The sequence below is a fragment of the Dendrobates tinctorius genome, unplaced genomic scaffold (genome assembly GCF_039654945.1).
Source record: "Dendrobates tinctorius isolate UK_male_01 unplaced genomic scaffold, ASM3965494v1 ptg000114l, whole genome shotgun sequence".
NCBI classification, from domain to species: Eukaryota; Metazoa; Chordata; class Amphibia; order Anura; family Dendrobatidae; genus Dendrobates; species Dendrobates tinctorius.
Genome location: NW_027361782.1, coordinates 172,666 through 185,944, shown reverse-complemented (window position 1 = coordinate 185,944; position 13,279 = coordinate 172,666).

Genomic DNA, 13,279 nt, shown 5'->3' with positions numbered 1-13,279 from the left:
AGGAGCCAACCTGTAAAACAAAGGTATTGGTGGCATAACGAATCCCCGAACGGGTGAGAGGGGAGGAGTCAATGGCCACAATTTTCAAAGGGGTCTCTAACCTGACTGTCCCTATCTTGACCCTGGAGACGGTGCTGGCACTGACCAGGTTAAGAGAAGAACCGCAGTCTACCAAGACTGTAGAAAAAAAATGACATTTGTCTACCAGCAGTTCAACATCAAGCAACAACTTGGGGCATGAGGAAAAAGGTACCTGAGGGTCTGGGCAGCCTCCTCAATCACTACCCAGACCTAGTAGTTTCCCGATGGCTGGGAAGATGAGGAACAGGACGGACAGTCTCTCCTCCAATGTCCTGCTTCTCCACAGTAAAAGCACAGTTGTTTATCCCGCCGACGTCTCCTCTCTTTCTCTTTGATGGATGTAGCACCAATCTCCATGGGTATAGCACTGGCCCCCACCTCTTTTCTCCCAGTGAACAGAGGTGATTCGGAGTGCATCACTCCTCTGGCTCTTAACCGTCGATCCATCCAAACTGCCTGTGTCATGGCATCTTCCAGGGTATCAGGAGGCGGATGCAGGGCTAGTGCGTCCTGAAGGCGTTCTGCTAAGCCCCTACGGAATAGTCCGCGGAGGGCCGCATCGTCCCAAGTGACTTCCGCTGCCCACCGCCGAAACTCAGAACAATACCACTCTGCAGAGTGCCGACCCTGACGTGCACTCATCACCATGTCCTCCGCCAGGCGTACTCTATCAGGCTCATCGTAAATACGGCCCAAGGCCTCAAAAACGCATCCACAGTCATACATTCTGGTGCTGTGGGTGCTAACGAGAATGCCCAGGCTTGTGGGGCACCCCGCAACAGGGAGATAACTACCCCGAACCTTTGAAATTCTCCCCCGGACGAATGAGGTCTCAGGGAGAAAAACAATTTGCACCCCTCCCGGAACGCCCTGAACTCCTTTTTGTCTCCGGAAAAGGAGTCAGGCAGTTTAACCGGGGATTCAGGGGACGTAAGGGACACATCCCTACTCTCGGAAGACATAGCCCCTTGCACAGTACTAACCAGCTGCTGCTGGGTATGAGCCATACTGCGCTGTTCCACACTCATTTTCTGGAACATTTGAGAGAGCTGCTTCACTTGCTCAGACAATGCCTGAGCACACACACAATTATCAGAACAGGTAACAACAGAAGGATGAGTGGGGGGAAAAGTAGTGGTCATTTATAATATTACGCTTACCCTTATTTGCAGGGGGTAGCGTGACCGGTCAGCGGTCCCGGCGTCGGTGCAGAAACTCTGACCACGGGGCTGTCTGAGGAGCCCGTGCAGGAGCGCAGTTTGGGAGGTCGCAGGACCTGTGGAAGGGGCGAAGCACTTGCAGAAGCTCTCAGAGCGTGACCCACGTGACCCAGTGACGTCAGAGGGGGCGTAGCTTATCGCAGAGACGCTGCGGTGACAGGCAGGGGACTCAGAGAGCCAGGGGCTTACACAGTAGCGATGGTCGGGCAATCCAGAAGTCATACACAGGAGAAGCAATGCGGTACAGAAGCAGGCAGAACAAGAATGGTCAGGGAAGCAGGAGGTCAGGCACGGGTCGGGCTGCACGGTACAAAAACAGAGAGTCAGAGAGTAGTCAAGGGAAGCCAATGGTCAGAACATGGGTCGAGCAGGACGGTACCAAATCAGAAAGCCAAGAGACAAAAACCAAAATCCAGACCAGGTCATACACACCACAGACACGGAAACAGGCGAGAGGCACTTAGCACAGACAGGGTCGGGCACACTCAAGATTGAAGTATAAACGACAGGGAAGGGTGCTCACCTGTAGACATAAATACCCTCCCTGAGGCCAAAGAGAGGCTCTCACCATTAACCCTTCACTTGTCAGACCAAAATTCCAGATACCATGTCATTTGCGTCAAAACAATAGTTTTTCATCACATATTGGGTATTGGCATACTCAGGAGAAATTGCATAACAAATTGTATGGTGCAATTTATCCTGTTACCTTTATGAAAATGCAAAATTTGGGGCTAAAAAAAACATCTTTGTGGGAAAAATATGAATACATGTGGGGATTCCCTAGCAAACAGGCATTCCTCACATGTATACAGCCTGTCCAGCAGCTATAAATCATGCAGCTTCATCGACACAAACTAAATCTCCGAGCACGCCAAAATACTCGGAGGACACTCAAGCATGCTTGGGAAAACCCGAGCAACGAGTATACTCGCTCATCACTAGTGGCGAGTTATTTAACCCCTTTTTGCCATATGATGTACTATCCCGTCCATGTGCCCTGGGACTTAATACCCAGGCACGGGATAGTACGTCATAGCGATCAGCGATGCTCACGTGGTGAGCACCGCTGATCGCGGCCGAGTGTCAGCTGATTATCACAGCTGACACCCGGCACTATGTGTCAGGGGCGGTTATGGACCACCGACACGTTAACCCCTGGCACACTGCGATCAAACACGATCGCAGTGTATCGGGGTTTAGGGAAGCATTGGCAAGGAGGGGGCTCCTTCCGTGCTTCCCTGCGACACAGCAGTGCAATGTGCAGCGCTGCTGCGGGGGTCTCTTTCCCTGCAGGTCCCCGGATCCAAAATGGCGGCGGTGACCTTCGGGGGCCTGCAGGGAGCCGGCTTCCTAAGTGCCTGCAAAGCACAGGCACGAGGAAGCCTGCAGCACTGCCTGTGACAGATCGCTGATCTGTCAGAGCGATCTGTGATGTGACAGATCAGCGATCTATCACATGACAGTTATGTCCCCCCTGGGACATTGTAATAAAGTTAAAAAAAAAGTGTAAAAATAATTTATAAAAAAAATAGCTAAATAAATTAAAAAAAAATATTCCCTAATAAATTCATTTTTTGGAAATAAAAAAAACAAAACAATAAAAGTGCACATATTTGGTATCACCGCGTCCGTAACGACCCACCCTATAAAACTGTCCCATTAGTTAACCACCTTAGCGAACCCCTTAAAAAATAAAAATAAAAAACAAAGCAAAAAATAATGCTTTATTATCATACTGCCGAACAAAAAGTGCAATAACGCGCAATCAAAATGACGCATATAAATATCCATGGTACCGCTGAAAACGTCATCTTGTTCCGCAAAAAACGAGCCACCATACAGCATCATCAGTGAAAAAATTAAAAAAAGTTATAGCTCGCAGAATAAAGTGATGCGAAAATAATTATTTTTTATATAAAATTGTTTTCATTGCATAAAAGCGCCAAAACATAAAAAAAACCTAAATGAGGTATCGCTGTAACCATACTGACCCGAAGAATAAAACTGCCTTATCAATTTTACCGCACACGGAATGGTGTAAACGCACCCCCAAAAGAAATTCTTGAAACGCTGGTTTTTGTTCATTCTGAGTCCAAAAAAATCAGAATAAAAAGCGATCAAAAAATGTCAAGTGCCCAAAAATGGTACCAATAGAAACCTCAACTCGTCCCGCAAAAAATAAGACCTAACATGACTCGGTGGGTCAAAATATGGAAAAATTATAGCTCTCAAAATGTGGTGATGCAAAAACTATTTTTACAATAAAAAGCGTCTTTTAGCGTATGACAGCTGCCAAAAATAAAAACTCGCCATAAATAGTAAATCAAACCCCCCGTTATCACCACCTTAGTTAGGGAAAAATAATAAAATTAAAAAAATGTATTTATTTCCATTTTCCCATTAGGGTTAGGGCTAGGGTTAGGGCTGAGATTAGGGTTAGGGGTGTGTTGGGGTTAGGGTTGGAGTTAGAATTGGGGGGTTTCCACTGTTTGGGCACATCAGGTGCTCTACAAACGCAACATGGCGTCTGATCTCAATTCCAGCCAATTCTGCGTTGAAAAAGTCAAATGGTGCTCCTTCTGTTCCAAGCTCTGCCATGTGCCCAAACAGTGTTTTACCCCCACATACGGGGTATCAGCCTACTCAGGACAAATTGCAAAACAACTTTTGGGGTCCAGTTTCTCCTGTTACCCTTAGGAAAATAAAAAATTGGGGGCAAAAATATCATTTTTGTGGAAAAAAAATGATTTTTTTATTTTCACACTCGGGCGTTATAAACTTCTGTGAAGCACTTGGGGGTTCAAAGTGCTCCCCACTCATCTAGATAAGTTTCATGGGGGGTCTAGCTTCCAAAATGGGGTGACTTGTGGGGAGTTTCAACAGTTTAGGCACATCAGAGGCTCTCCAAACGCAACATGACACCCGCAGACTATTCCATCAAAGTCTGCATTCCAAAACAGCAGGATCGCCTTGGAATCGGGGATGCCGGCCATGTGAGCGGATCATGATATGTCCTGCACCGAGAGGCTCAGGTGGGCACTACAATGGGAGCCGGGCTGCTATAGTATCTTTATAGAATTTTTTTTTCTTTCTTTCTTTCTCTGTTCTTTCTTTCTCTCTGTTTCTTTCTCATTCTCTGTTCTGTCTTTCCCTCTCATTTTCTTTCTCTCTCTGTTCTCTCTCTCTAATCTTTCTTTTTTTCTCTCTCTGTTCTTTCTTTTCCCCTCTTTCTTTTTTCTCTTTCATTCTTCCTGTCTTTCCTCTCTTTCTTTCTCTCTGTTCTTTCTTTACTTTTCTTTCTCTCTCTGTTCTTTCTTTTCCCCTCTTTCTTTTTTCTCTTTCATTCTTTCTTTCTGTCTTTCCTCTCTTTCTTTCTCTCTGTTCTTTCTTTACTTTTCTTCCTCTCTCTGTTCTTTCTCTGTCTCCTCTTTCTTTTCCCTATCTCTCTGTTCTTTCTTTCTTTCATTTTTCTCTTTCGCTCTTTCTCTATCTTTTCTTTCTTCCCCTCATTTCCTTCTCTCTATTGCTCTGTTCTTTCTTTCCCCTTCCTTTTTCTCTCTGTTCTTTCTTTTTCTTCTCCTTCTTTCTTTTTCTCTCTCTATTCCTTCTTTCCCCTTTTTCTTTCTTTCGCTCTCCCTCTGTTCTTTTTTTCCCCTCTTTTGCTCTTTCTGTTCTTTTTTCTTTCCCCTCTTTCTTTCTCTCTCTGTTTTCTTTCTCTCTCTGTTTTTTTTTCTGTCCCCGCTTTTTTCTCTGTGTTCTTTTTCTTTCTTTTTCTCTGTTCTTTCTTTATTTCCCCTCTTTATTTTTCTATGCTCTTTCTTTCCCCTTTCTTCCTCTCTCTGTTCTTTCTTTCGTTCTGTTTTTTCTTTCCCCTCTTTCTTTCTCTCTGTTCTTTCTTCTTTCTATGTTCTTCTCTGTTCTTTTTCTCTCTCGCTCTCCTTTCTTTCTCTCTCTCTATTTTCTTTTTTCTCTCTGTTTTCTTTCTTTTCCTTAGTACCAGTCAGTGTGCCCACAGTACTAGCCACTGTGCCCGTAATGCCAGCCACTATGCCCCTAATAGCAGTCAGTGTGATCAGCAGTGCTAAATGGGTGTGGCTGGGCGTGGACATGGGTGTGACTAGTCACAAAATGTGTGTGGTCTGGGCGTGGCCTAAAACTTGTGGCGCGCTGTGCGCTCCGCAGATTTTGTCCCTCCTTCCCTTCTTCAAAAGTTGGGAGGTATGCCTTTCACACTGTGGAACGAAAGTTGTGGGACTTAGTAGCCATTAAATCTCCCTGGCTCTTCCTGGCAGCTGATAGAAGATACAAGACTTGGTCTGAGTATTCCTACTGAATATGGGGTCCAGCAGTGAAGTGCCCCTCCTCACCTCCACTACATGCAGTCTTCAGATGGGATATTCTGCCCCCAGGATGAACTCTGCTGCCTCCTTACCTCGGTGTGTGAGAGTTAACCCTTACCTCCCTCTTTGCTCCCAGCTTGTACTGTTGTATGTCCTGTGCAGGAGAGGTAAGGGTTAAGTCCCCATAGTGCTCCTCCTCCCCTCATGTCATCTGTGGCTTATCACATCCACTCCATAGACTGCAGTAAGGATTCCCACCCCTGCCTGTCAGCTTCTGCTCCATATGTGATGTGGCTCTATGCATGTGGAATAGAGGTGGGAGAAAAACTTTTTTCCAATGTTCAGCCTGTTGAAGTCTATGGGTGTGTAAAAATAAAAAAACTGGATGCCATATGAATCATGCATATAGCATCTGATTTTTACGAATACGTTTCCATTACTAACACAGGACACTATTTCTTATTTTAAATTTTATTCATTTCTGATGTCTAAAACCGGATGGTCTTTTTTCTGGATGAAAATCATGATTTCTACCTTTGCCTCTCTACTCTAACTTCCTGTCTGCTTGTTTTTTTTTTTTTAAACTTCCAATGACATTTGTTTATGAATCCCAGAGCATTTTGGGTTACTCACACGGAACATCATTAGGGGGCAGGGGCTGCAGTCACTGCCACAGCTGCTTTTCCCACCATGAAAAGAAGCGTCATCTGTTTCAGAGACTGGACTGGTCCCTGCTGGGTCATCTCTTCTCCCTAGAGCCAGCAAGGGAGCGCACTGTCACTGTGCATTCAAAGGAATCTAGCACAGGGAGCTCATACTGAGTATGCATCAGAATTTACATATGACACATTATCAGGTGAGCAGGACTAGCTGAGCCTCCAAAACAGACATCACTGAAGGCGCCTCATTTCAGAGAGGGTGCAGAGTGTCCGCAGCTTCTGCCCCCTAATGACGGCTAATTTGCATATCCCAGCATGCACTGATGAAACTCAAACAAAATGTCATGGGACATTAAAAAAAAAAAAAGACAGGAAGTCAGGATGTAGAGTGTATGTTAGGGAATTTTGCATTGAAGTATATTAGAAAACAAGATTAGATTATTACACTGAATAGATATACATTTAATATGAAATTCACCTTTGGTTTCGGACCGCCCCTTTAAGTTCAGCCGAATGGTTCGGCCCTCCACAGCAGTGCCAGTTTCTCATGTTGCCCCTTGGGAAAATCAATTGCCCACCCCTGGTATAAGGTCATCCTTTATGTCTAATACAGGATTTATTGGAGTCCCTCTTCTAATTTTGGCAATGCTTGCATTTAATGCATAGGGGCTTTATGATACTAGGAGTCTCACTACCTAACAATTTTAGTAGAATTTTTATGAGGCCCTCCTGTATGACTAATACAGGGTGTATCGGGGTCTTTCTTCCTTGTAATTTTTAGCAGTTCTTGCACTGTCTGCATAGCCTTTGTGATTTTCAGAGTCCCTTCTTCATAAATGAAACAAGCCTGCAGCACTGCCTGTGACAGATCGCTGATCTGTCAGAGCGATCTGTGATGTGACAGATCAGCGATCTATCACATGACAGTTACGTCCCCCCTGGGACATTGTAATAAAGTTAAAAAAAAAGTGTAAAAATAATTTATAAAAAAAATAGCTAAATAAATTAAAAAAAAATATTCCCTAATAAATTCATTTTTTGGAAATAAAAAAAACAAAACAATAAAAGTGCACATATTTGGTATCACCGCGTCCGTAACGACCCACCCTATAAAACTGTCCCATTAGTTAACCACCTTAGCGAACCCCTTAAAAAATGAAAATAAAAAACAAAGCAAAAAATAATGCTTTATTATCATACTGCCGAACAAAAAGTGCAATAACGCGCAATCAAAAAGACGCATATAAATAGCCATGGTACCGCTGAAAACGTCATCTTGTTCCGCAAAAAACGAGCCACCATACAGCATCATCAGCGAAAAAATAAAAAAAAGTTATAGCTCGCAGAATAAAGTGATGCGAAAATAATTATTTTTTATATAAAATTGTTTTCATTGCATAAAAGCGCCAAAACATAAAAAAAACCTAAATGAGGTATCGCTGTAACCATACTGACCCGAAGAATAAAACTGCCTTATCAATTTTACCGCACACGGAATGGTGTAAACGCACCCCCAAAAGAAATTCTTGAAATGCTGGTTTTTGTTCATTCTGAGTCCAAAAAAATCAGAATAAAAAGCGATCAAAAAATGTCAAGTGCCCAAAACTGGTACCAATAGAAACCTCAACTCGTCCCGCAAAAAATAAGACCTAACATGACTCGGTGGGTCAAAATATGGAAAAATTATAGCTCTCAAAATGTGGTGATGCAAAATCTATTTTTACAATAAAAGCGTCTTTTAGCGTATGACAGCTGCCAAAAATAAAAACTCGCCATAAATAGTAAATCAAACCCCCCGTTATCACCCCCTTAGTTAGGGAAAAATAATAAAATTAAAAAAATGTATTTATTTCCATTTTCCCATTAGGGTTAGGGCTAGGGTTAGTGCTGAGATTAGGGTTAGGGGTGTGTTGGGGTTAGGGTTGGAGTTAGAATTGGGGGGTTTCCACTGTTTGGGCACGTCAGGTGCTCTCCAAACGCAACATGGCGTCTGATCTCAATTCCAGCCAATTCTGCGTTGAAAGTGTCAAATGGTGCTCCTTCTGTTCCAAGCTCTGCCATGTGCCCAAACAGTGTTTTACCCCCACATATGGGGTATCAGCCTACTCAGGACAAATTGCAAAACAACTTTTGGGGTCCAGTTTCTCCTGTTACCCTTAGGAAAATAAAAAATTGGGGGCAAAAATATCATTTTTGTGGAAAAAAAATGATTTTTTTATTTTCACGCTCGGGCGTTATAAACTTCTGTGAAGCACTTGGGGGTTCAAAGTGCTCCCCACTCATCTAGATAAGTTTCGTGGGGGGTCTAGCTTCCAAAATGGGGTGACTTGTGGGGAGTTTCAACAGTTTAGGCACATCAGAGGCTCTCCAAACGCAACATGACACCCGCAGACTATTCCATCAAAGTCTGCATTCCAAAACAGCAGGATCGCCTGGGAATCGGGGATGCCGGCCATGTGAGCGGATCATGATATGTCCTGCACCGAGAGGCTCAGGTGGGCACTACAATGGGAGCCGGGCTGCTATAGTATCTTTATAGAATTTTTTTTTCTTTCTTTCTTTCTCTGTTTCTTTCTCATTCTCTGTTCTGTCTTTCCCTCTCATTTTCTTTCTCTCTCTGTTCTCTCTCTAATCTTTTTTTTTCTCTCTCTGTTCTTTCTTTTCCCCTCTTTCTTTTTTCTCTTTCATTCTTTCTGTCTTTCCTCTCTTTCTTTCTCTCTGTTCTTTCCTTTTCTTTCTCTGTCTCCTCTTTCTTTTCCCTATCTCTCTGTTCTTTCTTTCTTTCATTTTTCTCTTTCGCTCTTTCTTTCTCTCTCTATCTTTTCTTTCTTCCCCTCATTTCCTTCTCTCTATTGCTCTGTTCTTTCTTTCCCCTTCCTTTTTCTCTCTGTTCTTTCTTTTTCTTCTCCTTCTTTCTTTTTCTCTCTCTATTCCTTCTTTCCCCTCTTTCTTTCTTTCGCTCTCCCTCTGTTCTTTTTTTCTGTCCCCTCTTTCTTTCTCTCTCTGTTCTTTTTTTCCCCTCTTTCGCTCTTTCTGTTCTTTCTTTTTTCTTTCCCCTTTTTCTTTCTCTCTCTGTTTTCTTTCTCTCTCTGTTTTTTTTCTGTCCCCGCTTTTTTCTCTGTGTTCTTTTTCTTTTTCTCTGTTCTTTCTTTATTTCCCCTCTTTATTTTTCTATGCTCTTTCTTTCCCCTTTCTTTCTCTCTCTGTTCTTTCTTTCGTTCTGTTTTTTCTTTCCCCTCTTTCTTTCTTCTCTGTTCTTTTTCTCTCTCGCTCTCCTTTCTTTCTCTCTCTCTATTTTCTTTTTTCTCTCTGTTTTCTTTCTTTTCCTTAGTATCAGTCAGTGTGCCCACAGTACTAGCCACTGTGGCCATAATGCCAGCCACTATGCCCCTAATAGCAGTCAGTGTGATCAGCAGTGCTAAATGGGTGCGGCTGGGCGTGGACATGGGTGTGACTAGTCACAAAATGGGTGTGGTCTGGGCGTGGCCTAAAACTTGTGGCGCGCTGTGCGCTCCGCAGATTTTGTCCCTCCTTCCCTTCTTCAAAAGTTGGGAGGTATGCCTTTCACACTGTGGAACGAAAGTTGTGGGACTTAGTAGCCATTAAATCTCCCTGGCTCTTCCTGGCAGCTGATAGAAGATACAAGACGTGGTCTGAGTATTCCTACTGAATATGGGGTCCAGCAGTGAAGTGCCCCTCCTCACCTCCACTACATGCCGTCTTCAGATGGGATATTCTGCCCCCAGGATGAACTCTGCTGCCTCCTTACCTCGGTGTGTGAGAGTTAACCCTTACCTCCCTCTTTGCTCCCAGCTTGTACTGTTGTATGTCCTGTGCAGGAGAGGTAAGGGTTAAGTCCCCATAGTGCTCCTCCTCCCCTCATGTCATCTGTGGCTTATCACATCCACTCCATAGACTGCAGTAAGGATTCCCACCCCTGCCTGTCAGCTTCTGCTCCATATGTGATGTGGCTCTATGCATGTGGAATAGAGGTGGGAGAAAAACTTTTTTCCAATGTTCAGCCTGTTGAAGTCTATGGGTGTGTAAAAATAAAAAAACTGGATGCCATATGAATCATGCATATAGCATCTGATTTTTACGAATACGTTTCCATTACTAACACAGGACACTATTTCTTATTTTAAATTTTATTCATTTCTGATGTCTAAAACCGGATGGTCTTTTTTCTGGATGAAAATCATGATTTCTACCTTTGCCTCTCTACTCTAACTTCCTGTCTGCTTGTTTGTTTTTTTTTAAACTTCCAATGACATTTGTTTATGAATCCCAGAGCATTTTGGGTTACTCACACGGAACATCATTAGGGGGCAGAGGCTGCAGTCACTGCCACAGCTGCTTTTCCCACCATGAAAAGAAGCGTCATCTGTTTCAGAGACTGGACTGGTCCCTGCTGGGTCATCTCTTCTCCCTAGAGCCAGCAAGGGAGCGCACTGTCACTGTGCATTCAAAGGAATCTAGCACAGGGAGCTCATACTGAGTATGCATCAGAATTTACATATGACACATTATCAGGTGAGCAGGACTAGCTGAGCCTCCAAAACAGACATCACTGAAGCGCCTCATTTCAGAGAGGGTGCAGAGTGTCCGCAGCTTCTGCCCCCTAATGACGGCTAATTTGCATATCCCAGCATGCACTGATGAAACTCAAACAAAATGTCATGGGACATTAAAAAAAAAAAAAAGACAGGAAGTCAGGATGTAGAGTGTATGTTAGGGAATTTTTCATTGAAGTATATTAGAAAACAAGATTAGATTATTACACTGAATAGATATACATTTAATATGAAATTCACCTTTGGTTTCGGACCGCCCCTTTAAGTTCAGCCGAATGGTTCGGCCCTCCACAGCAGTGCCAGTTTCTCATGTTGCCCCTTGGGAAAATCAATTGCCCACCCCTGGTATAAGGTCATCCTTTATGTCTAATACAGGATTTATTGGAGTCCCTCTTCTAATTTTGGCAATGCTTGCATTTAATGCATAGGGGCTTTATGATACTAGGAGTCTCACTACCTAACAATTTTAGTAGAATTTTTATGAGGCCCTCCTGTATGACTAATACAGGGTGTATCGGGGTCTTTCTTCCTTGTAATTTTTAGCAGTTCTTGCACTGTCTGCATAGCCTTTGTGATTTTCAGAGTCCCTTCTTCATAAATGAAACAAGACGTATCTGACCATGTCACACACACCACATGCCCAGATAAGGTAATAAAATGTTAAAATTACATTTACAGGTGACTACCGGCAGGTGTAGTTTTATTTCCCCACTACTCTGTCATCTACTGTAGTCATAGGTGATGGGGAAATACGGTGAGAGATGACTCGGCTATTGAGATGTGGAGGAGGCGGGAGGGGAGGGGGATCTATTTTTCATTTTGCGTGTATGCAAGTCATTATACAGGAAATAATATTTCCTAAAATTTTCTCCTGCAAAATCCATTTTGTCTTTGGTTTTGTATGATTTATTGTCTGTCTGTAAAAGTGGAGTAATATTCTGACAGCAAAGTTCCCAGCAGCGACCTGGTAGTCAGAGATGTATCCAAGTGTCTTCCCATGCTGTCCCCATTCCATCTGAGTGCTGCTTCCAACAATTTCAATGATTATCCTGCCTCATCAGTAGCGTAGCTACCGTGGGGGCAGAGGGGGAGGTGGCCCTGGGCCCCGCGCTCTGAGGGGGCCCTCCCGGATTTACGCTACTGTAAACTGTATCTGCGGCAGAGCAGGGAGAATCGATCATCTCCCTGCTCGCTGCCACTATGTTCTCTTCTCGGCCACAGGACCTGTGATGAGGTCACAGGAGGAAAGGAGTCGAGGTCACATGATCAGGGGCCTCAGTGTATGCACTATGCAGGACTCTGCTGTGCTGGTTGTCATGGTGCTGGATGAGAGGAAGTTTATGTGTGGGGTCAGGAGGGGTTTACAGGGTGCATGTAGCAGAGCCGTGTGTGTACAAGGTGTACGGAGCGGAGCCGCATGGGTACGAGGTGTACTACGGAGCGGAGCCGCGTGGATACGAGATGTATGGAGCAGAGCCGTGTGTGTACGAGGTGTACGGAGCGGAGCCGTGTGTGTACGAGGTGTACGGAGCGGAGCTGTGTGTGTGTGCGAGGTGTACAGAGCGGAAACGCGTGTGTACGAGGTGTGTGGAGCAAAGCCGCATGTGTACAAGGTTTATGGAGTGGAGCCATGTGTGTACAAGGTGTACAGAGCGTGGCGGAGCAGAGCCGCATGTGTACGAGGTCTGCGGAGTGAAGCCATGTGTGTACGGAGCGGAGCCGTGTGTTTTCGAGGCATAGAAAATGGAACCGTGTGTGTATGAGGTGTGCGGAGCTAAGTATGTTCAAGGTGGATGGTGGGGAGCATTCATACCTCCCAACGTTTCGATTTTGAGAGAGTCTGCCCCGGTCGGGAGCTTACTTTTCCCACGGACACAGGAGTACACAGCAGAGCCCCGAAGAGTACTTTAACCCCTTCCTGACATCCGACGTACTATCCCATCCATGGTACCCGGGCCCGTATGACCGTGGACGGGATAGTACGTCTACCGCGATCAGCGGCGCCCACGTGGTGAGCGCCGCTGATCGCGGCCGGGTGTCAGCTGATTATCACAGCTGACACCCGGCACAATGTGTCAGGGGCGGTCACGGACCGCCCCCGACACGTTAACCCCTTGCACACCGCGATCAAACATGATCGCGGTGTACCGGGGGTTAAAGGGAAGCATCGGCAGGGAGGGGGCTCCCTCCGTGCTTCCCTGAGCCCCCCACGGCAGCGCAATGTGCAGCGCTTCTGCGGGGGGCTCCTTTCCTCCAGGCCCCCGAATCCAAGATGGCGACGGGGGCCTTCGGGGGCCTGAGGAAGCTGGCTTCCTCAGTGCCTGCAAAGCGCAGGCATGAGGAAGCCTTTTGCAGTGCCTGTGTCAGATCGCTGATCTGTCACAGTGATCTGTGATGTGACA